Consider the following 25,936-nt stretch of genomic DNA (forward strand, 5'->3'; position numbering starts at 1 on the left):
CGTCGTCGTCGTCGTGCTCGTCGACGAGAGCATATCGGCTCGTGAACGGAGAGAGAGAGAGAGGGCAAACGCACGGATAGGGTTGACGAGGGTGACGCTCCATGGTTAGTAGGAGGTACTTGCGTCGCCGAGGGGTCGAAGTTTCGCGAGAGTGGAAAGTTCGATGATCGTGGCTCGAGAACTTTCGTAAGATCGTCAAGAGCTTCGGCCTATTCTCGACAATTTGATTCCGGAAGAGACACTTCTCCGCGGGAGTACTTCGATGTCGGGGTGATTGCGCCGCGCTGCGACGCCCTGGGAGCCCGGCGTCGATGCCTGGCGACTGTTTAATGTCGAAAATTGATCGGATGTGCTGAAGACTCGAGGGGAACCGTCGAACCGAGCGAGAACCACTCGTGCCCAAGCCCCGGCCCGAAATCCGACCGCCTCTAAACGAATTCATCGGCGTATGAAAAATTTCGAACAGCCCCGAACTTCGACCGTTGACTTCGCGGTGTCATGGCGCGACATAATTCGAAGTCCCGTTGCAGACTAATGACACGCACTCCAGGTGTCTCCTCAAGGATCGCTCGATTTTAATTGGAATCGTAGACGAACACCTGCTTCACGAATGTCATCGAGAAAATGCAGTTTTAATAATGCTTCAACGGAAGTTGAAACATATTTTATGGCGAAACGACGAAATTTTCATGCGGACTAGGAAGCAGGGATTATGAAATTATTTCTCAATTGTTTTGTATCAAATCGTCCCGTAAGCTGCGCGAATTTCTTTTCATTGCTTGGGAAAGGTAGATTACGAAAACACGATTATTAGATTTCTATGCAAATACACTCAAATCTGTTTTTGCGCGTTGAAAAGGGACCGTGTGAAGAAAAATACACAAAAAGAAACTATCCGAAACTTCAAAGGTACAGTAATTTCTCCTGGAAATGGAGAAATTTCCAAAATGTCTGGTTGCTGTGAATTTCCCTGTGCTAATCCTACGCCTATGTAATTTATTGCTACATAACGCCAACCATTTACCCGTTATTTTAAACGGCATTTATTAATGGACACCCTGTATATAGGGTCTCTCGTAGCATATGCGATCCGCTTCAGGGATAAATTCTACTCTTCTACTCTTTTCGTTTGACCAGGAATAAAGGTTTTGAGTTGCGAGGCAACATTTAAACGAAAGATTTACGAATGAATGAATTAGTTGCGCAGGCCACTTAAAATACATTCGACACAAAATTCTTATTAATATCGTCGAAATACTACGTGGAAGAATTTTACCGAGGTTCCATGAAACTCAAATAATTACTGGACAAATCGAAAGGATAATACAGTCAATGATAAAACGTTTCCAGGCTTGTGTTGAAATGCAATTGATTCATTTCGAACATGTGTTACAAACGTGAGCAAATACGGAATGCTAAAGAAGAACCTCGCCATCACTTGAAAACAGAGTTGAATAGGATATACGTGGAATCTATTCCTGAAGTGGGCCCCACATGCTCCGAGACACCCCATATATACTCGGTGGATAAAAATTTTGCACGGACCGTGCAGAAAATTATAGTTAATCCGAGTTGCATCTCTCCGTCAGCTATTTTCTACTGCCCACTAAATTACAACGAGCTGTAATTCTTTAATTTCGCATACCAAAAATTAATGCCTCAAGAAAATTTGATTTTATCCAGTAAAATTCCAATAAATTTCAGTAAATTCCAATTTCAGTAAAGTTCCAATCATAAATAGAAATTCAAACGTAGAAAGAAGTTGTAGCATCAAAGCTTATAGCTTGCGTCGATTTGTCCTCGAAGTTAGCCTCTAGTCCAAAAAGCTTGCACACAATAACATTTCTACCTAACTTACTGGACACGTACTGAAATAATTTTGTGACTACAGTAAATTTTCCCTAATTGGCGTTCAGCTTGGAAACGAAAATGCACAATATGGGAAGAGGAGGTACGATTAATCGAGCCTTACTGCTCGTTTCTATAGTTATTGACACTGAGTAACTATAATAAAGAGCCTCAAGAATTGTACTTCCTCTTCTCGAATTGTCCATTTTTGCTTCCAAGCTGAGCACCAATTAGGAAGAATTTACTGCATTTCGATCATTCGGCTGAGATTAAAAATATTCGAAACCAACTCCGCTGAAAATTGTCTCCAAGCGAATGTCGAGAGGATGTGTCTCGAAAATTGTAGAGTCAACAGATTCGTCATTTCAAGAACCAGAGGAGAACTCGACGACATGCTCCGAAGTCACGGTAAACACCGATGTTATCATGCGCATCGAAAATTCCATGGGAAAATTGTGTTGCGACAAAGTCCACGAGCTGGTAACAGGCTGACCCAGAGGACACTCCAGTAACTCCTCCGGAGTTTCGGCGGATCGAAGAACTTCGCCGGTCCTTTGGAACTTGCCCCAGCCCTGAGAATACGACCACTTGCTGCTCCACTCTGGCTCTCCTAGATGAGAACTTTTGCTTTTCTGCCAACGGCATTACCTTATCTTCTATCCACTGTCTTCCGTTTATCTATCCTCGTCTCTCCGCTAACACGCCAGAAACCAATCTTAATTACACGATTACACCGAGAAAATCACGTAGCGTACCCTGAGTCCACAAATACTTTTCGGTATTCCTTGAAATTTTATAGACCAGTTTTATTACCATTTCGTTTCATTACTTTCTTCGTAATGTCTGCAAAACTGCCCCATCTTGTACGCGCTACTAAAAATCTTCATGCAATTTAAACGGTTTTTTCTATCTATGTTTTTAATTTCATTTTATCTCGTAATGAATTTATGAAAATAACGATACCAATTCTACTGAAAATGTTTGTACATTAATGTAATTTAATTTAATTGATTTAATCGATTTAATTTAAAAATTGAAGCCAAGCAAATCATGAAATATTGAGAACAAAATATTCATTTTATGAAATGCAATGCCAGAATTCTATCTCATATTATTACAGAAAGTCGGAGTATACAAGGTGTCTTCTGTTTAAGTGAGTACAGCAGGTTACGTCGGAAAGAGTTATAATTATTAAAAAAATGTTCCTACAAAAGTTGTTTGGTAGGACGGGCTACATCATGTAATATTAATTGTTTTATTGTGGGTGGAGTAGTATAGGAGATCCGAAGGCCAATCTAATTTTCTTAGATGGAAGACTATATTTTTCTCTTCAGAAAATAACAGCAGGTACTGAGAGAAATCCAAAGAGATGCTATATGACATTGTTCTGAGTTCGATCAAGGTAAATCGTTAGCTTATGTTTGCATCCTGCATTGGTCGACGACCAATCAACTTACTGCAATTCTGATATTATAAACAGTAATTGAGGAGTATTGCTAATGCCATAAATTATCGATTGTAATTTTCATTTACCAGTTGAATAATTTGTTATCCTTCTGCACGTCCACCATCATTAAAAATACAAATTTGTAATCGTTTTAACAATTGCGTCTCAACCGTTTTTAACATTTCATCCGATCTTGAGTTGCACGCGGTCGTAATTCTTGTTCTTAAATCATTTATATTTTCTACCGGGGTCTGAAAGACCACTTGAAGAGGCGACCTGTATTTTCAATGATGGTGGACACGTGGAAGAATACAAAATTATTCAACTAGTACGTAAAAATTACAATCGATAATTTATGGCATTAGCAATAATACCTGTTTATAATATCATAATTATAGTAATTTCATACAAACGCAACCGACGCTGCTCAACAGCGGCTGCTGGATGTTCGTCGTCGACCAATACAGGATGTAAACATAAGCCTATGATTTACCTTTATCGAACTCAAAATAATATCGAATAGCACCTCTTTGTATTTTTCTCAGTGTCTCTTGTTACATTCTAAAGAGAAAAACCTAGCCTTCCACTTCAAGAAAATTAGATTGACCTTCATATCTCTTCATACTCCACTTACAACAAAACTATTAACCTTTTAGGCCCGACACGCCACTATAGTGGTTTCCGCGGATATCATCTTTCAGAACGACACGCCACTATAGTGGCTTTCGCGGATGTCATCTTTCAGAACGACACGCCACTATAGTGACTTGCTCTAGTAATCGTCTTCATATGCATTGTTTCACACTTCTTTTGTCTTCACATCGATTTACAACAGTCTACAGGGTGTCCCAAAAATGTCTCGCAATCCGGAAATGGCTGGTTCCTCGGATCATTTGAAGCAACTTCTTCCTTTACAAAAATGTTCTCCGAGGCACCGTTAACGAGTTATTAACGAAAAACAGTGACCAATAAGAATCGAGTGCGGCTGACGCGAGGCGGCCCAGCCAACCAGCGCGCGAAGCCCAGTTCCGCTCATTGGCTCGATCGCCTCGCGCCAGCCGAGCTCGCCTCTCATTGGTCACTGTTTTTCGTTAATAACTCGTTAACGGTGCCTCGGAGAAAATTTTTGTAAAGGAAAAAGTTGCTTCAAATGGCCCGAGGAACCCGCCACTTTCGGATTGCGAGACATTTTTGGGACACCCTGTATATACAGACAGAATATACAGTATCAGACTCTGTACAGAATTCGGCCATACTTAAAAGGTTAATATCACATAATGTAGCCCATCCTACCAAACAACTTTTGTAGGAAGATTTTTTAAATAATTATAACTCCTTCCGAGATATCCTGCTCTTAAACAAGACATCTTGTATGTTTAAAAGCAATCCTTCGAAGAGTTCAGTCAATAACCGCCAAACTTTGCGTACATATCAATAAGCAACAATTCAATGATCGCCCGAAGAAGACGAGAAAAACCCAATGAGTACAAGTAAACTCAAAAGACGCGGGAACGAGTTGCGTGAAACGCGCAGTGACACATGGAGGAAGTCAACGTACTTTGCAATAATAATTCACCGAGGCTGTTGGTCGCCTAACATTGTCTTCTGGCCTGCTAGGGAGGAAGTTAAGCAGCTCGAGGACGATAGGTGTTACGTTACGTTAATGACTAATTTCCTCTGGCTTGCCAACAGTGTTGTGTTTGATTAGAAAATCCCCGCCGTCGATTAACCGGCTTGTCTGTTGCAGCCTCATTAATAGTTACGGCGCGGCAAGGCGGTTGGACCTGAGGCGCAGACATCAAACGGAGTTTGGATTTCAGTTCCTTGTAACAGAGTGGCTGGGCGCAGTACAGTCTGATAACCTACGGCTGGAATCCTCGATTTTCAAATACTGTGCGCTAAGACGGGTCCGTCAGACGAGCTACCTGCATCGCTTCACTGTGCAACTTTGATCGGAGCGAGACGAATTGTAAGTTCATCTACCTCGTTGCATCGGTGCGTCAGCAAGAAGCGATCGCTTCACGGTTATCGGAGAATGTTGCAAACGGATCATTCCTTGGCGAACCGACAATGCGTTCAGAAAATTTAGGAAATGCTCGGTAAAAGATGAGATTTCATCGTTGAACTGTGGATCGTTATGTAAAATAAAAATTGTCTGCATCAGTTGCATTACAACTGCGATCGCGTTTCTCTCTTAGATAATTTCAATAAGTTTTAATTAACGTAGCAACGCGTTTTTAGTCTCTTTTAATTCTTTCACAATTCTATGTTTCACCTACAGCGACGGTTACCGACACTTGGAAAATGGAATAACTCTTTTAAAACTGGACCAAATAACTCGAATTTTGTTTTAAATGGTAGACCATGAGATACTGTTTTTCAAATTTTTATATTAATTCAAATGATAAAAGATATAAAAGCTCGTATTTTTGAACTTTCTTATCTGAGCTCGTAACGAAAATTTAAAAAATGTGTTTTGGAGATCTTGGTAACTTGTATGCGTACTCAAAATTGCATTGAAATCGGTTGACCTTGGTATGAACTGTATATCTGGCGTGGAAGAGGTAACATATTGTTGCTGCTACGTGTGAACGACTTTCGAATATTTCCCGGCTGTATCAGCATTTTCGAATATATCGCTAAACGCGATTTTTTGCTGTTTAGAAATTTATATTGTTTATCGTCGTAAAATGTTTAATATCACGTAATATCTTTACGTAATGAAAAATCAAATGAATAATCTCAGCACAAGTTGATTTTTCGGGCGAAAAACATCAAAAAATTGGTTTCTATTTTTTTTAATTACCGCGTACAAAATTAAAATGTCTAGAAAAAATCTCAAGTCATCGTTTTAATAATACATTTTTCCTAAAAAAATTAGTTATTGTGTCGAATCTATTTTGAACTGTAAACAATTAGAGATCGCAAGAATCGTAGTTTTGTCCCGAGTTTTGACACTTTCGACCAACAAGTGTGAGAAATTTGCACTTTTTCAAATCCTTTAAGGCTTGTAACTTGACTTTGTGCGATTTCGTTGAAAGTTTCAGTACGCATTTCAGTTTCCAAGATCTATAAAACATATTTTCCAAATTTTTGTTATGAGTTTTTTATTTTTGTTGTCGTTCCAAGTAATAGCATAATTTAAGAAAGGTATTACAGTCATTGTCTTGCAGATCAGTACCTCCATCATCCAAATAAAAATTCAAATCGTTTGGTCCAGTTTTAAAAAAAGTTATACTATTTCTCAAGTGTTCGTAAGTATATGGCCACTACCGCATACATTATTCCCACAGATGCATAAAATTCGCAGTATTGAATTAATTAGACCAGAATGATTAGACTCTAGGATAATGCGATCTCTTTTAACAATGTGAGAAAATTATGAAGTTGAGAACACTTTCTTTTAACACATAACTCTTACGATAATATTTCCCGATGTTCCAATGTTCCGAATGGTGTTTATTAAACGAAATAATTTGAAATTTATTCATCAGTTTCTCTCACAATTTTCCATAAAATATTTTAATTTAAATATTGCAGAATGAGTCTACTTTGTTCCACTCGAACCAGCGACGTACAGCTGCGAAAATTGTTCTTCACAATGGGCCGTTCTGCGTAAACTCATTTTTCGATCACAAAATGTGCCGAAAACATGTTTGTTATTTAGATTTATTCATCGGTATGCGCAATTTCAGTCGGAAAAAAAATACCGAACTGGTCGGGTCGCTGGCGTAGAATCATCTGCGCAAACAAAAGGGTCAACGTAGCACTCGATCAGCCGGTCCTATTACAATCAAAATTTCGATTATAGCGGCGACTTCCATTGCGCACAAACGGCTCGTTTAATCGCAACTCCGTTGTCCCATTTACGTCGAACTTGCAACGATATTTTCCCGGAAATTGATGCGCGTTAACGAGCGCGGAACAAGATATCGCGGAAGATTTACTCTTCAGAAATTCATTCTGCGATTCGTGGCGCGCCATCACGACGTGTATTCTGCGTGGAACTGCGCGATATTACCGAGGGAAAAAGAGAACGATTTCCCCGAACGATTCTCCTTTCCGCGGGAATTCCGAGTCCTCGTGACGGCCAGAAGAATATATCGTTAGAATCGCGGGGGAACGTCCTAGACAGGCATCTCGTGCGCCATCGAGGAATCGATCCGTCGTTCATTATCAAGTAGACCGACCGCTTTCGCGCGTCTCCGCCGATCCGCCGCAATTTCGCTAGGAACTTTTCAACGCGGCGCGGCGCCCGCACTAAATACGCCTCGGCTCGCCTCAATCACGCTAATTGAAGACTCCTCCGGGCGTCCCATGCACAAAACCGTCTGACGATCCTCCTTTTCCTCCGGACGGCTTCCGCGCATCAAATTGTCAACGCTGATTGCGAGGACTCGCCACAAAGCTGCCCGCCGCGATCGTCTAAGTGGAAATTAAAACTTCGCTCGGAGGGAACGATTAAGTATTGGCCACCGGGAACGGGAGGTGAAACAGTGGGAGACACCTCCGCGTTAACACTGGATAATTAACTCTCCCGCTCCGGTGAACGCCTAGCGAGATTAACCCTGTATGCTGGCCACGCTCACTTTACTATCGTAGCCAACTGCATGGGGGACGTATCGCTTATGCGCTGCGCCGGTGACTAATTCGTACTTCGAACATGCCGAGTCGATACGATTTTATGACGCGCGGAAATATTGGATTCGCGGCAGTGGAATGTCGAATTTGTGCACCTGTTCAGTGTTGTGAATACATCCTCGGTTACCTTTAACGCTAGATTTACTTGGTTTACAAAAGTAACAATAAGAGATTTATTCTGATTTTTAACAAGTGTCTTTCTAACATTTACCGTAAGTAACATATATATATATATACTATCGTACTATGTATATGTACTATATATACTATATATTACTATATATACTACGTTACTTGCGGCAAATGTTACGAAAACACTTGTTAAAAATCAGGATAAATAATTATTATATATATATATATATATATATATATATATATATATATATATATATATAATAATTATATATATATATATAATAATAATATATATATATATATAATAATTATATATATATATATAATAATAATATATATATATAACAATAAGAGATTTATTCTGATTTTTAACAAGTGTTTTTCTAACATTTACCGTAAGTAACATATATATACTATCGTACTATGTATATGTACTATATATACTATATATTACTATATATACTACGTTACTTACGGCAAATGTTACGAAAACACTTGTTAAAAATCAGGATAAATCTCTTATTGTTACTTTACTATATATAAATTGAATAAATAACTCATAAATGTATCTTTACGACATGAATAATCGCGAATTAAAAAATTCGTGACCCGTCTCATTTTGACGTGTTCCGTAAATCTAGTGTTAACAAGTCGAGGACTGCGCCTAATTCCCGATTTATTCCCATAGAACCGACGTTGTACATACAGATGGTAAACTGATGGTAATTTCAATTTTTTTCTATTATCCACAGCTACTTTCAAATTCTATGACGTGATAATCTAATTGAATGTAATAAATCTTGAAAGATATTCGTCAAAATCTATACAACACATGATGGTCTAAAACGCGATTCTAGCTGAGCAAAATGATTTTTCTCGTTATATTCTCTCTTAGGTGAATATAAATACATCTGTTATACGTGTATTATTATTATGTATTAAAATATATCTGCATATATCAATCTGCAAATTAATAAAATAAAAAAATAAAATCTTAAAAAATTTTCGAAATGAACGTCCTTTCCGAACATACGAATGATCATTCCAACAAATTTTGAAACAGAAATAGTTGGATCGTTTTTTATTTTCCCGATAATTATATTCTCCTACCGCTCCGCCAGTTTTGTAGGCCGCCTAGAACGACTCTCGTTGCATAACAATCACCAGGTTTCTGATCTTTTTATAATTCTACAGGCGGTAGACTTAGTTCTACCCAATAATTTTGCCCTCATTATGCCATTTAACAATTACAGTAAATTCTCTTGAATTGTCCCTCAGCTTGTAAGCCAAAATAGACAATTTGGGAACAGGAGATACGATTATTCGTGCCTCGCGGCTCGTTTTTGTAGTTATTGATAATCGACGACTATATGAACGAGCCACGAGGCTCGAATAATTGATCACCTCTTACCAAATCAACCATTTTTGTTTAGAAGTTGAAGGACAATTAGAGAAAATTTACTGTAATAAAAGAGACACTCGTTGACGATTTTTTGACATATAGTTATTACACGTTTTATCACCTTGCCTATAATCACACTAGATACTGATCGAAGAGATTATGCTACATCATCTGATCATGTTAACCCTTATCGGACGTATGTCACATCCCACGTGACATTGCACATTAGGCCCGAATATCTGACATCCGATAAGGGTTAATATCTACATTATGTGCTTCGAGTACTTTTGCCGCTTTCATATTGGCGAAAGAAATATTTTATAACAATTGTTAACATTAATGTATCGTCTTCAAATTTACGTGAGTAATCAGAACACTTGTGTACGATTTATTGCTGGAATAAAAGCATTAGGATATTCATAATGTAAGTAAATTTTTTAAAACCTCAATCACTGAACCCCTAAAGGACGATGTCTGTGTATGGGTAATTTTTATAATGATCCATAAAATACACAAAACGAATGGCATTTTGTAAAGATTCTTCGTATACAGGGTGTCCAAAAAATGTCTCTCAATCCGGAAATGGTGGGTTATTTCAAGTAACTTTTTCCTTAGCGAAAATGCAATCCGTGGCTTCGTTTACGAGTTATCAACGAAAAACAGTGACCAATGAGAGGCGAGATCAGTTGGCGCGAGACGGCCGAGCCAATGAGCGGAACTGGGCTTCGTGCGCTCGTTGGTTGGGCCGCCTCGCACCGATCAAGCTCACCACTCATTGGTCACTGTGTTTTTCGTTAATAACTCGTAAACGACGCCTCGGAGAAAATTTTTGTAAAGGAGAAAGTTACTTCGAATGACCTCAGGAATCACTCCTTTTCGGACTGCGAGACATATTTGGGATGGCCTGTATATCGTAGTGAATAAACAATAAAAAGCTGAGGAAGGGAGAAATAATTTTTCCATCAGCATGGTGGGCTGATCGTTGCTATCGTTGGCTGTACGGTAAGCTACCACGACTTTTTCGGCCTTCTTGATAACTTCATTTGAAACCGTTCAAATACTTTCGTGGTTCACTGTGCGCCTAAATGGCGCCTCCTCGTCAGACAGTGATATTTAGTTTCGTTCCCAGACAGACGCCACGCGATCGGATATTGAACCGAGCGAAATTGAAGTTTTTCAATAATTTCTTTTACACTGCTAAGCCCCTTTTCTCTTTACCCGATATTCATTTTTATATCCATCCGTTCCGTCTCGAACTCGTAACTTATCTCCACCATTCTCATAGTTTTCAGAACTTTAAGGAGTTCCAGGACCATCGAAAGTTTCCCGCGTCGAAGGACCCCGCAACTTTCAAGGTTTCGAGGGACACTCGACTTACCGAAAATTCTTCATTGTAAGTACGACATATATTGACGAGTTCGAACGCATTCCATTATAAAAGCCTCTCTTTTGTTAGTACAGTTCGCGACAGTCGAATTGCATTAAAAATATTATGCCTAAGTAAAAATGCTGGATAATGGAAACGTTTCATGCTTTCTTCATCATTTGTTCGTCCATTAGATGCCGTTTCATTAGTTAATTTATAATACAACGTTTTAAATGTGTTGGAATATAAGAAAGAAACGAAACAGTGATCATTTGTTTTGTGAAAAAGCACAGTAAATTCTCCCCTATTGATGCTCAGATTGCGCACAAAAATGGACAATCTGGAAAGAGGAGATATGATTATTCGAGCCTTGAGGCTCGTTTTTATAATTGTTGACAATTGCATCTGACTCAACAAGATACAGTAAATCCTCCCTAATCGATGCTGGGAAATTGAACAATTTGGGGAGAACAAAGTAACACAGTAATCGTTAATTATGTAATAATTACATTTTCTTTAACTGAAAAATTTGCTATTGCGGTAGTTACCGCTACTTCTAAATAGTTTTTAGAAAATCTGCATCTGACTCAACAAAATACAGTAAATCCTCCCTAATCGATGCTGGGAAATTGAACAATTTGTTCAATTTGTTCTCCCCAAATAGTTTTTAGAAAATCTGCATCTGACTCAACAAAATACAGTAAATCCTCCCTAATTGATGCTGGGAAATTGAACAATTTGTTCAATTTGTTCTCCCCAAATAGTTTTTAGAAAATCTGCATCTGACTCAACAAAATACAGTAAATCCTCCCTAATTGATGCTGGGAAATTGAACAATTTGTTCAATTTGTTCTCCCCAAATAGTTTTTAGAAAATCTGCATCTGACTCAACAAAATACAGTAAATCCTCCCTAATTGATGCTGGGAAATTGAACAATTTGTTCAATTTGTTCTCCCCAAATAGTTTTTAGAAAATCTGCATCTGACTCAACAAAATACAGTAAATCCTCCCTAATTGATGCTGGGAAATTGAACAATTTGTTCAATTTGTTCTCCCCAAATAGTTTTTAGAAAATCTGCATCTGACTCAACAAAATACAGTAAATCCTCCCTAATCGATGCTGGGAAATTGAACAATTTATTCAATTTGTTCTCCCCAAATTGTTCAATTTCCCAGCATCGATTAGGGAGGATTTACTGTATTTTGTTGAGTCAGATGCAGATTTTCTAAAAACTATTTAGAATTAGCGGTAACTACCGCAATACCAAATTTTTCAGTTAAAGAAAATGTAATTATTACATAATTAACGATTACTGTGTTAATCATGGCCAACCATCTGCTTTGGTTACTTAAGATATTCATCGATCATAATTACTGAATTACTTAGTGATCATAATTATTAGTCCTGAACATGATCTCACGTTAGTCATAATCGTTATTCTTTAACCAGATTTCTTGCTGTCCAATCCTGATTTACGTGTGACAGTCAATTCGATTTCGAATACGAAAGACATTGAAATTGATGAGCAGTTTGAATTTATTGCTCAAGCAATATATACCTATAAATAAATAAATTTGTTTTTATTTCCTCAAATTACTTGCGCATTCGGAGAACTCTTGGGATCAAAGAGAAGCCTGAACTGTCATTATGCAGAGTTCCTTGCGAGATTCATTCGGCGAAAGTGTTATTCAAGATCACGTGACTCGTCGCTGGAAAGCTTCAGGATCAAATGAAAAGATCTAAGATTTGAAATCCCGTCCGGATATCAAGCTCGTGAAGCAGAGATTGAAGAGGAAAAACGATAGTCGTCCCTAGCGAAACTTTAAATCTACTTCACTGATTCTTCTGAACTGAAACAAATGATCCCGCAATTACGTTTCTTGCTCAGTCTTCCGAGCGCCCATGCAACACTGACTGGTTTTTCGCTCTGAGCTACTCCGGACGACCATTTTAGTACTTGGCAAGAGAAATTCGCGAGACTTTTCGCAAATATTTCTTTCAGGCTTACATTAGACTTGGATGTAGCGTAAGATGAACTTCTGCAGCCAACAACTTTGCTAATGAAATCACTGCTACATTTTAAGTTTGACCACTTTTTGCTTCACAAGGGTACTCATCTGCACATTCTACAAGTTGCTAACAATTTAGGTAAATTATTTATCTGCATCATCTGCATAATTTTAATTCCTTGCTTTAAGTTTTTTTTAACAGCTGCGTTGATTAACACTTCTTTTATATTTTTTTTATTACGAAATCATATTCTATGTAAAAAGGTGCACAGCTTTTGTTTGAAACATTTTTTTTTTGGAGCGTGACGTCCTTAAATGAGGTAAAATACCGTCCAGAGGAATGTAATGGTGTTATTTTAATAGAATAACGAAATTATCCTCGACATAAACATGAAAAATCAGTTAAATATCTTGAAAACTATTTAACTTACAAAAAAATGTTTCAAACAAAACTTATTTATTTGTTTACGTAGAATATGATTCCTAAATAAAAAATATAGGTTTATGATCAGAAAAAGCAAGACAATCTTGAAATAACCTTGGAAACGTCCGCACATTGAAAAACTAGTAGCACTGTTTGACTCTGCAATCGAAATAATAAAGGACAACTACGAGATTTTTTACAATCTTCTACACTCTGTGTATGACTCAGGAGACAGTATTTAACAGAAATGTTGGAAAATGTATATAGAAGTAAAAAGATTGGTGTTATCAAAATGATTTTAATTCAAATGGAATTGTAGAAGTTTCAGTTTTAAAATTGCTGAATCTGAAATGTTTATGTGATAATAACCGGTTTATTTTGTCATCGATATTAGATAAATATTAATTAAATTAACATTCAACAGACATTATAAAACAAAGCGAAAGCAGAGGAATGTATTTTACCGTGTTTTCCTGTTATTTAATGCATGTATTTTGTAATCAAGATCGTATGAAAATAGCATTTCATTGTTTTCCACTGCAGAAATTTCAATTATATGAAATCACGCCGTAAATAATGCGGCGTTTTTTGATGCGTACATTAGCGGAAAATAAATACCGAGAGACGAGCAACTACAGAACATGCTGGATATAATTCTCTCTCGTTAATCCTTCAAAAGTTACTTCTGGTTTTTATCCAACATCTGTTCGTGAAATGGTATCATTGGCCGCCTTTTACCGTCTTCTGCCGAGGGTTGCACTAACCATTTGTGCGGATACTTCAGAGATGTATCTCGCCCCAATAGTTACATTCCCTTCGAACGTTTTAAGACAACTGAAATACTCGGATAACACCTACAAAGTCTTCCTACGTTTACCGTTGAAGTCAATGTTTGAAGATCGTGGCGAGTAATATCGTTTCAGTGTCGGTACAAAAGAATATCAGCAATTACACGAAGATTATCTTATATTTTTAATTTCATGAACTCTCAATGTTTACAAAAATATCGCAAGTACAAATTGACTTCTGGACGCACGTAAAATTAATGTTTAAGCGAGAAATTATCATAGTGAGAGAAAGTGAAAACGTCAAAAACATTAATCCGCGTTTATGATTTTAAACTAATAAATTTAAACTAATAAAATTAAACTAATAAATTATACTTTTCTTCTATTTGATTCTACACGACAAGTTCACAATATTTTCTACGTAAAGTCTGTTATTCTCAATGCTCCCTGTGCAATTACTTTAGACGGACCATGCTTATCGAGGTGAAAAAAGTCTTAAAAACATAGTGCGCCAGTGAAGCTAACTAAGCCGTGCAATGCGTTTCGCAATCAATCGTGAGGTTTTATTCGCAATTTAAACGAATTTCGCCATGTGTAACGCAATTTTCCAAGCAATTTGAAAGTACGACAACCGCAGCGCATTGAATATGGCCCTCTACTAGAGAATTAAACTGTAAATTCCGATTTACGTTACGCAGAATTTTCCCGCGAGCACGCCAGAGACCTTTCATTGGGCCATTTTATTGTATAGTTGGTACTCGCCTCAACGTTCAGAACTCTCGTCCGCTTTATCTGCGCTTTCACTTCGACGATCACGGGTAGAACAAAACGTTTTAACAATGTGAAGACGCCCGACTTTCCCTCGATACGAGTCGTTTAACAGGCGAGGATGAGTCGAATGTTACATGGAATTCGGTTAGGCGATAAGTGAACGGTTTACGTTTGCCCTGAATTCTGAACGAAAGTCGTTAAAGTTATGGTCCACTGGAGCCAGCGTATCAGATCTTTTTATTACTACGTATGCTCCTTAACACGCTCACTGACAGAACAGCGTCCTCGAAATTGAAGCAGTTCCCCAGCACACGAGTTAGGAATTATTACAGTAGTTACTAGAAAAGGCAGTGGAAGAAGATCAATTTTTTGAATACCTCAAATACACGCGTTAAAATAAATTGTTCGTATTCGTTAACGATGAGTTTGAAACGTCAAAAAAATATGTACACAAAAAATCGTTGATCAACGTTCATTTACTTCCGTTTTGCACTTCGATTCCATCGGTCGGATTTTATTCGTAATTACATATTTTCATCAAATATATCAAATTGCATGTCAGAAATTCGACATGATTGAAATGAGGTTTCCTCTGCGACGCACAGTGGTCCCAATCGATGAATTAGCTGTTCACAATTTAAGCAATGTTTTACGACGTAAAGGCAGGTTCGTATAGGTCGTTGAATTTGTCTTGACGTCAGCTATAACATTAGTAAGTGAAAAAGGTATAGTAACAATAATCAAATCGGTGATAAGGTGACTGTAATTTGTTATCTTGAAAAATGTTTTCTTTTTTTAATTTTTTGTATTTGGTGTTCATAGAAAACTAATTAATTTTTGTTGGAAACTTTTTTGGTCAAAATACCGGAAATCACTGAAAAATTGCGATAACATGTGAATAATAAATCATGTTTGTAAGTCTTGATTTTACCAATAGTACATTTCTCGTACTTAAAAATGCTGTTGTCTATAAGAAATATTGCCTACAATTTATTTGAATATTAATATCCAATTTACTACGCCCATGGACGAAGTCAGTAAAGCGTATGATGCGGCACGCGTCTCGGCTCCTTTGACTAGTATTCCGGGAATGACAACCCATAATACAATAACATAACTTTTTCAATTTTAATATTTTAAAACTAAATTTTTTTTAACATATCGCTGATATGATACAGTTTGGACAAATAATTCTGATTACATAAAATAAAATCAATCACGTAATTGAACAAATATGGTCTGAAGCATATCGTGTTTGGTCTCATTTTAATTGGAATAATCTGATCGATATGATAAAAAAATTTTCATGTATAAAAAATTATAAATAAGAAAGTTAAGGCATCGTTTTTATTCTAGTATTACTTTGTGTTTGTATTAATATACACCGATATGATGGCTGCTGGCTTATAAGTTTACCAACTGCCCCGATTTTCGTTCTCTCTCTCCCTCTCTTTCTCTCCCTCTCTCACTCCCTCTCCGCCGTTACTCCTTCTCTCTTTCTCTCACTTTCTCTGTCTCTTTCTCTCTCCATTTCTCTCCCTCTCCCTTCCTCGCCCCCTAACTCATTCTCTCTCACTCTCTCTCACTCTCCCTTTCTCTCTCTCTCCTTCAACCCCTCACTCTTTCTCACTCTTTGTCCCTATCCCTTTCTCTCTCTCCCTCTCTCACTCACTCACACTCACATCCACGCGCATGCGCGCGTAAACTACAACTACAATAAATTCTCCCCAACTGTCCTTCAGCTCGTAAACAAAAATGGACAATTTAGGAAGAGGAGAAACGATTTTTCAAGCCTTCGCATCGTTTTTACACTACGGGAACGCTTGACCCTAAGTCCAGAGCCCCGACGCTCAAAGCCAAACAGCGACGAACAGAGCAGGGAAAAGTATTGTAACCATAGTTTTATACGAACCAATGCTCGCTTACGCGGAGCGCAGCGAAGCGAGCGGCACAAAATTTTCGAGGAGGCATTCGCTGCTCTTTCCTGCTTTTCGCTGCGCTCCGTGTAACTGCGCGTCGGGAACAGCAGCGTTGCAACCGTAAACGGAAGTTCGACAATCGTTCGGTTATCTTCGGCTTTCGACGAAAAAGCCTAATTTCGGTCGGTCGCTCGCCAATGCTACCATCTGCGGCCAACAGAGATCACTGAGTGCGATCATTGGAGGTGCAGCGAACTCAGTCCTAATCGATCTCGCTGCTAATGCTTAGGCTTTATAATTGCATATGATCTTAGTAGCACGAAACATTTAATAAAATTATGTCTTTAGTAACAGATATAAAATACAGATATTACATTTGAAAGAATAAATATTAAATGTACAATACAAATGGATTTTGGAGAGATTTATTTGCAGCTGCTGCTAATTTTGTTTGCATGTGACAGATAAGACTTTACCCTACACGATGTCACCAATTTAGTTCGATTAAGAAAATAACAGCACTGTGAATAACAATTTTATATTTCAGTCTATTTGTGGTGGGCATTTTTGATATCGTATAGCCGTTTTAGTAGTTAATGAAAATGGAAAAAAATTATACCAAATTGTCGCCCATACTTTCGATTAACTATCTATACAGTTTCTTCTTTTTTTTTAATTTTGAAAACATATATGAAATTCTTGTGTGCCTTTTGCCCTATACTGCGACGCGTACAGAAGCGACCAGAATGCCTCCTCGAGAATTCCTTGTCGGTCCCTTCGTTGCCTTGTCGTCCCTTTCGACTCATACACAAACCCATGGTTACAATACTTTTCTCTGCTCTGCCCGTCGCTACTCGGCTCCGCGCATCGCGCTAGTGGTCTTCGGCCTTAAATTAACCGAAAGCGGAGCGACGTCGGGATATTTGCCTTCGATTTCCCTTAAAAACAAGCTGACGGAAACATGCAACGCAACAATATGAGAACAGAAATGTTGCAGAATTTAAAAAAGAAAATTGCCTGAATTTCCTTTCGCTCGGCGAAGGAAGTTTAATCGGCAAAATTATAACATAAGCGAGCATACTATACTATTAATTGGTTATCGTTTTCGAATCGTTTAAATCGTGCCGATGCAGGAGATGATTAAATAAATTAGACAATTTGCGCGAAAGAAATATCCGATCAATCAACGAATTCTGTTATTGGAATATTTTATTGATTTATATATATATATATATATATATATATATAATATAATATAAATGTATCGCACATTTATATATATATATATATATATATATATATATATATATATATATATATAAATGTGCGATACATTTTATAAATACTAGGTCTACCGGAAAGTTCTGTCCGATTTTTAATTGAAATATAACACAATTTTCATACACTTAATAATAGTTATTGTAGAATATACTTTCCATCGTTACTTATGACTTCTTGCCAGCGTGATGGCAACTTGTAAATGCCATTTTTAAAAAATGATTTATTTTTAGAGGCGAAGAACTCAACTAGTGCTTGGTTGACATCAGCTTCAGTTTTGAATTCTTTTTCCTGTAAAAAGTTTTGCAAAGAGAGAAACAAGTGATAATCGGAGGGTGCTAGGTCTGGGGAGTATGGTGGATGCGACAGAATTTCCCAGCCTAGCTCTGCGATTTTCCGACGAGTCGCCAAAGCAGCATGTGGTCTGGCATTATCATCGGTAGCCATGTTTTCACGATCGCGTCTCACTTAATAATGACACGAGACATCTTTGTTTCAGTTTATTTAGGAGAGTACATGTGTGCAAATGCAATGATAAAGAGAGATAGTCATATATGTCTCAAATCAACATGTGCATATGGATTGAAACTTGAAGTGACACTATCGGACAGAACTTTCCGGTAGACCTAATATTTTCGCTAAGAAGTAAGTTACATCAAATCGTCTCAGAAACCCCTCATTTCTCGCTTATACTATAATTTTGGGACACTCTGTATACAAATTTCTATTTCTATAATAAAGATCTAAAGAATAAAATCTTGTTTTGCTTGCAACCAAACACGTATCGCTTATTTCTCCCAAATTCCGGTATTCCGTTGTTGAACCTCGATTTAAGGTGCTCCATATTTACAAATCGTCATATATCTGGTGATCATGAAAGTTCGTATTTTTTCCAGTCGATAAAGCAATATGACACGCCAAGTAGACTGAACAACGACTTACTCAAAAAGTTCGTTTATAATAAAATAGCTGTTGAGGATGATGCAATGCGGTTATCATTTGAAGAATATTTACCAGAAGTGGTTTCCGATCGAATGCCTATTTGGTAGGTTAATTAATACGCAACTGCATCTGCTGCATCGGCCACGAAAATAAGGGACAGGAATGTTCGTATATTCCGCGATATTGTTACTCGGGCTGTATTCACATAATACAAGCCCACATTGATCGGAGAGCGTGTGTTGTGTACCGTTGAAAAATATTCTCAGTGCTTTCGATTCGAAGGATTTATGGCCAATACCATGCCACCCTTTTCACGTATGTATGTGGAACGAAATCGCCGATAAGTATATTAAACTTCTATATTAAACTGCGCCCTTATTGCCTTATTTGCGCGCTCTGAAAGGAATGCAATCTATCCAGTAACGTAATGAATCTCGAAAATTGAGACGATAAGGAAATCCCGTGATATACAGCCTCTCGTGAAAAATACGAATATATTTCCGCCATCGATACTCCACCGCTTTTTTCTTCCTTGAAAAGGTAGGAACCAATTTTTCAGGTTTTCCACTTCTAACGAGGGTTCGTTCGAAGCTAAATTATGTTCTACCAGTTTCTAAAGAATAATACAATATAATTTGATGTGACTTGCAGAAATATCTGTACTGGTAGGTGTAACGTTACTTCGAAACAAATTCGATCAGATTTCTCTCTCTGTAGATTTTACACAATAATTACAAACCTACTGAAATCTACTAGAATATCAACGGTGGTTCAACATTTTGGTATTCAAAGCTCAGGATAATTTTCCAAGATTCTGTGACAGTGTTATACCTATAACCTGAGTGGCACTAAATAACCTCTAGGACTGTCAGAATACTCGAAATGCTCCAACATTTGCGAGAAATCCATAATCAATCGACCTAATTAAACTTCCCAGGTCCGCATGTTTCTCAAATTTTCTGAAGCATGCAATTTACCCAATCGATTCTTATACAGTGGGCGAAAGTATAGGAACACTAATATTCTTTAATCAAAATAACTAAGTATTCTGTTAATAAAATTAAAAGTCTGTTGCATATACGATGGAATAATTAGAAATAAAAAGGCAACCCAACAAACAAAAAGTTTCTTTATCTTTCGTACAAGCAATATAAAATAATAAAACGTGTAACTATTCAGTGAAATTTTCATAGGGACAGTCAACTAAAATGTTATAAAGAAACAAAAATATTATAATACAAATATTTAATATTTCCACTTTTTATTACTTCAAATATTCTATTCTTTATGTTGCAGACCAACTTTTGCAATGTTTCAGTATCAATTTTATTCTATCCTCGCCTTACAGCGATATTGTTTCTATTACTTTTATAAACAACACCTCACCAGATTCCCCATAAATTCTCTATGGGGTTCAACCTTGGCGAACGTGCTAGCCATGTCATAAGTGGCAAACTTTTTGCCGGAGCCACTCTTACGCTTCCTTTGCATTGCGCACAGCAGCGTTATCTCGTCGAAAAATTACACTTTCATCGTGATTTTCTTCAACAAATGGAATTTAATTATCTCCTGACAAATCAACGTATTTATCTGCGTTTATTCTGATAGCAATTGTGCGTGCTTGTGTCTTTGCAGAGTAACTAAACGCAGCCCCCATATCGTCAAACTTTCTCCCACGAAATTTCTGCTCATGACCACTGATTTTTCTGTGCGTAGATCATCCGAATAATATTTAAAGCCATCCGACCAGTTTGGATCAAACTTCTTCTCGTTGAAAAAGATGACATCTTCCCATTCTTTATTTCAGGTCATATGATTTTGATTGCAGCGATGAGCACCAATTTCAGGAGAGGAAGTTCGTCCACTGTACAAGGTGTAAGAAAAGATTATGTCACGGCTATCGTAGACGTATTCTACACCTTTAGATCGACGGAGATCCGTTAAAAAGACTTTCCACGAAAGTGACCTTGACCATATTTTTCAAGGTCAAACTTTTATATGATTGCATCCTATTCTACTCATCAAGAGGAACAAACTTGCGAAAGGAACATATAACCCAAAGCAACCGTTATGTTATAATTTAATGTTGAACATTTTCCAATTGAATTCTATTTATAGTAACTTCTGCAGGATGTGACATATAACTAACGCAAGAACTTTTCGAACACTTCCGACAGTCCAACAAAAAGATGTTTCGAATGAAAGTTAATTAGTTTTTAGTCGGCTACGTATAGAAAAATGACAAATTTCAGACACTGTTGTTTTAAACTGTTTTAAACAGCACCCTGTATTTTGGACTTTGTAGAGTTATTGCTGATGAAAAAAAAGAATTGACAAGTGAATCAAATATTTATGAAACGTAAGAAAATATTCCCTTGGAGCAGAACGTGCCGTTAACAATCGAGATGCGAAGGTGACCAATATATCGTTTTGACAGACTATCGGCACAACCCAAATACTGTATACAATAGAGTCTATAATATCCAAATCTCAGATATCTGAACTCACTACTGTTTAAATACGCTTTAGATGTAAATATTTATTTTACATATTAATATTGATTTCAGGGAGTATTATGTTAGCATGCCAGTTCAAAAGAATTGAATACTTTTGTTCGCTTCTTCTTAATGTTTCGAATGTATAAAACACCGTCGATTTATTGTAGTTTAAAAAGTAACGAACTGATAATACAATATTCACGTAGAATTTAATATGCAACGATTAAATCGTGCGAAGATGACGGTTTTTAAATATATCAAAGAATTTTGACAATACTAAATCCATTCGCGAAACAAACAGCTGATGATCAGAAGGATCTCTTCATGGAATGAAACTTTTAATTATCCGAACGCTCACGTCTTTCTGACTATTTCGGATAATTTCAACGCATCAAGATTTGTTCCCTGTTCGACAGTTCCGTGGCATTGAATTAGGGTCGTCGAAAATATTCAACTTTTTCAATACTTCTAATGATATTACAAAGCATAAATCGTAAAAAGTACGTAAAAGTACTTGTTCTGAACTGGTGCTCCCATAACAATTTGTTACGTGAAATTTCAACTTCAACTTCGCTCTCCAATGATCCGTACACGACTGACTCGTTTCTTAATCCAATTCGCTCTCTGGTTCATTTCACACAGCAAAACACATTTCTGAACGCGTAACACACACATATATCCCCTTCATCGCTCATCATGCACTATCGAAGCTGCAATATGAAAACACGCTCGATCACCTACCGTTTGCATCCCAGAGCAACTCTTCACTTTTACAGTATCGCGTCGAGGAGTGAAAATGAAATATAAACCGAATGCCGCACACACAGTCATTTTAGTTCGTAATAAAAACGCAGCCAATCGAAGACAACGTATAACAATGTATAACACGGGATTATAGTTACAAAACTGAATTCTTGCGCGTCGCCCTAATTCAATGACACAGGAATGTAAATCGGAGCTATTTCATAATATGAAAATTTCATGATTAATACCACTAATGATGAGATGATTGGCAGATGCATTGTTCGACTCTCTATTACCTAAATGTAGTAAATTCTGTTCAATTACACCTCAGTTTTTAAACAGAAATGGACAATTTCAGAAGAGCAGACACAATTATTTGATTATGCTCTCTCGTTCCTGATAAACATTCGCAACATTCGCGGCCTCTTCACGATCATGGTTACAAAACCAATACCACAGTGATGTGTTTAAGTATTACACGATAGTTCGGAAATATAAGACTTTATTATACAAACAAGTTTCGCTACACTTTCGCTTTCTTGCGTTTCAAGAACTTTCTAAAATATTCCGTGCATTTATAGCGTTTCGATTCATCTAATGGAGAGTACACTAAATTCTCTCCAATTGTCTCTCAGCTTGCAAACAAAAATGGACAATTTGAGAAGAGGCGACACGATTATTCGTGGCTCGCGTCTTGTTTTTACATTTGTTGACAACTGACGCCTATGAAAATAATCGTATCTGCTCTTCCCAAATTGCCCATTTTTGCTTACAATCTGAAGGAAAACCGGGCACCGTATTAAGTACTTAACGAATCGTGAAGATTTACGTCCTCTCCAGTGTAACTCGGTCGGGTACAAAGTTTTTCGAATCGAGTCAATTTGTCCGTATTTCGTGACATGATTGTTTTCTGATTAATACCGCCGACTTTATGGGAACCAACCGCTGCGAAGTGCAAGCAAAATCGTTCCGGTAGCAACAGCGGCGTGGAACGTAAGAAAGCGTTCCCGGGAAAGAAACGAGACGGCAAGTTCGACAGTTGACGGAGAGCCGCGCGTATCCCGGGTAAGAGGAGGAACGGCAAAAGGATTCTATTGCTCGAATCCACTGTTCCAGTCTCTCCACGGCGTTGGATGCCGTCCGGGTTATCACGCTTCATAAATCTCCCGGAGGCGTGGAACCGATGCGAGAGAGGCCCCGAGTGCCGGAGACTGTTCGGCGTAACTCCGCTCCGCACCGCTCCGTGTCGCATCGCATCGCATCGCATCGCATCGCATCGCGCCGGAGCTGGGCTGGCTCTCTGTGGCCTCGAAGTTCAGCTGATTTTCCAACGAACTCACCGGTGACACGAATAACTTCCGGGATAGGAAGCCCCTCCGCACACCCGGAGTTATCTCCAGCTGTAAATCCGCGTCGTTACGACGATATCGAGTCGCGCGGCCGACGAGATTGCGAAAATATAAAGAGGAAAATAGGAGAACGAGAAGAACGATGTCTAGCTGCCAACTATACGGATGGGTTCCATGCAATTTGCAGACGCAGATATATATATATATATATATATAATATTCGTTGGCAAATATATATGTATATATATATATATATATATATATATATATATATATATATTTGCCAACGAATATTATCGGTAACGAGTCGGGAGTTTCGCCGGTGTGCGTACACACGCTCGGATTGTCGGCTGCTCTTCTGTGCGAAATTTTCATCCTGATCGTAACGCGGAATGCTCGACGAGGCGCGATGATCCCCTGCACGCCGAAAGAGATCGCTTCCGCACCCCTAACCCCCTCGCCCCGTTTGCACTCCTCAGCTGGTTGCAGCAACCGATCGAACCTGCATCGGATGCAATCTATACAGGGCCGAAAATGGATATGCGCGGCGTGCAGCGTGCGGCCCGGCCGGTAATGAGACGTTGCAAAATGGAACTGCGGGTTCGTTAGATTCATCGACAGCATGATCTTCGGCGAATGATTCGATTTTCTGCTGTGTCGAAAGTAGTAGGGATCGCGACTGCTTCGGGATTCTAGTTCGCTCGGGGAGCTGAGAATACGTAGCTGGGATTCGATTGGGAAGAATTATTCTGAGGAGGAAGCAGTGCTTTATTCTTGTAAGTAGAATGAATTGTCTTTAGACGAGCGGGGATAGTGCTCGAGAGGACTGGAAGTAAGACGGATCGGAGATGTTGAACTTGTCATAGGTAGACTCCGGATTTTTATGCATTTACTGCTTCTACGATTTTTTACACAGATGAGACCGACTTTCGAAGACTTTTATCATTTCCTGCAGCATTTCTAACCTTCCGAAGTCGCTGGGGTTATATCCCAGATAGTTAGATCTTTTTTTATTTAAACATATACAAAGTAAAAGGATACAAAAATGTAGGAAAACAAACCAAAGGCACAGCAAACCCCACAGTAACCTGCTCCACTTACCGTACATACTACTGTGATCAAAAAGTAAGACAAATTTGTTTATAAAATGTAAATTCTTTATTTATTCTTCCAAATCAATTTCATCCCCTTCAAAGTAATCCCCGTCCGATAAAACGCACTGTTTCCGACGCTTTTTCCAGTCCTCGAAACAGTCGGAATAGTCTTTTTCCGGTATAGCCTTCAAGATTCGGTTTTTATCTCCTCAATCGTGTCAAAACGGCGTCCCCGCATCGGCCTTTTGAGTTTGCTGAATAACCAGAAGTTGCACGGAGCCAAATCAGGCGAATACGGTGGTTGCGGGACGATATGAGTCGAGTTTTTGGCAAAAAAGTCGCGAAGAACCAATGCAGTATGACATGGCACCAATCGAGACTTGACGCGTTTGAGACACAAAACATCCTTCAAAATGGTTTGGACTGAGCCAAATGATATTCCAACACTATCAGCGAGGTCTCTCATTGTCAGTCGACGATTTTCAAGCACCAAATCTTCGATTTTTTGGACGTGGCCCTCGTCGGTAGACGTTGATGGTCGTCCAGAGCGCGGTTCGTCTTCAACGCGTTCTCGGCCCGCTTTGAACTCGTTGTACCACTTATAAACGTTTTTTTGTGCCATAGTTTGATCACCAAAGGCCTTCCGCAACATTTTCAACGTGTCCGCACAAGAATATTCGTTCCGCAAACAAAATTTGATGCAAGTTCTTTGCTCAACAAAATCACCCATTGTAAAAATCGAAAAATTCACTTTTGGTCGTTTACTAAAACACGTGTAACTCGGAGATAATTAAACCTTTTGACAAACAGACACTTGGCAATTGTTATAGACAGTCCTACCAACCTAGGAAAAAAACAATTGCCTGCCTTTCTAATGTCCGGGAGTTTTAAATGACAATTTCACCTTACTTTTTGATCACAGTAGTATATCTTAGGAATTTCCGTGATCAGACCTGTGAACAGATGGAAGAGATTTTCAACGGCGATAGCTCTCCTTTAAACTTTACGACGTCGGTGTTTGTTAAAACGTAAGTCCCCACTTAGGAGCATATAGGCTTTCCATGTTTTTGCGGGAACGCAACATTTATAACATCTATAAATCGAGGCAGGGGCAATCGTGCGAGTCAGAGCATGGCCAGCTGTTTCACGTAACGATAAAAATTTTACCCCATCGTCTAGATTGAAGCTCGCTACGAGGGCGATTTCTGCGATATCGCATGGAGCTGAAACGTTAGCTCCGTAAAAAGCCGCGGCACATGCGGCGGGCCTTTCTACGCCT

The 25,936-nt window shown here is 38.3% G+C and overlaps 1 protein-coding gene across 3 annotated transcripts in view; it reads left to right on the plus strand.

Annotated features, from left to right (window-relative positions):
- Positions 1-5,068: 5,068 nt before the first annotated feature.
- The window catches only part of LOC117227501 (glutamate receptor ionotropic, kainate 2), a 259,682-nt gene continuing 238,814 nt past the window's right edge, over positions 5,069-25,936 (plus strand). Inside the window, exons 1-3 of one of the 3 annotated variants that reach the window (XM_076526765.1) lie at positions 8,441-8,466; positions 8,760-8,793; positions 10,759-10,866. The gene's annotated coding sequence lies outside the window, so the exon portion shown is untranslated. Of the gene's footprint in view, positions 5,265-8,440; positions 8,467-8,701; positions 8,794-10,758; positions 10,867-25,936 lie in introns of those variants that run through there. The other 2 variants (XM_076526764.1, XM_076526766.1) reach the window with 2 other exon arrangements.

The sequence above is a fragment of the Megalopta genalis genome, chromosome 16 (genome assembly GCF_051020955.1).
Source record: "Megalopta genalis isolate 19385.01 chromosome 16, iyMegGena1_principal, whole genome shotgun sequence".
NCBI classification, from domain to species: domain Eukaryota; kingdom Metazoa; phylum Arthropoda; class Insecta; order Hymenoptera; family Halictidae; genus Megalopta; species Megalopta genalis.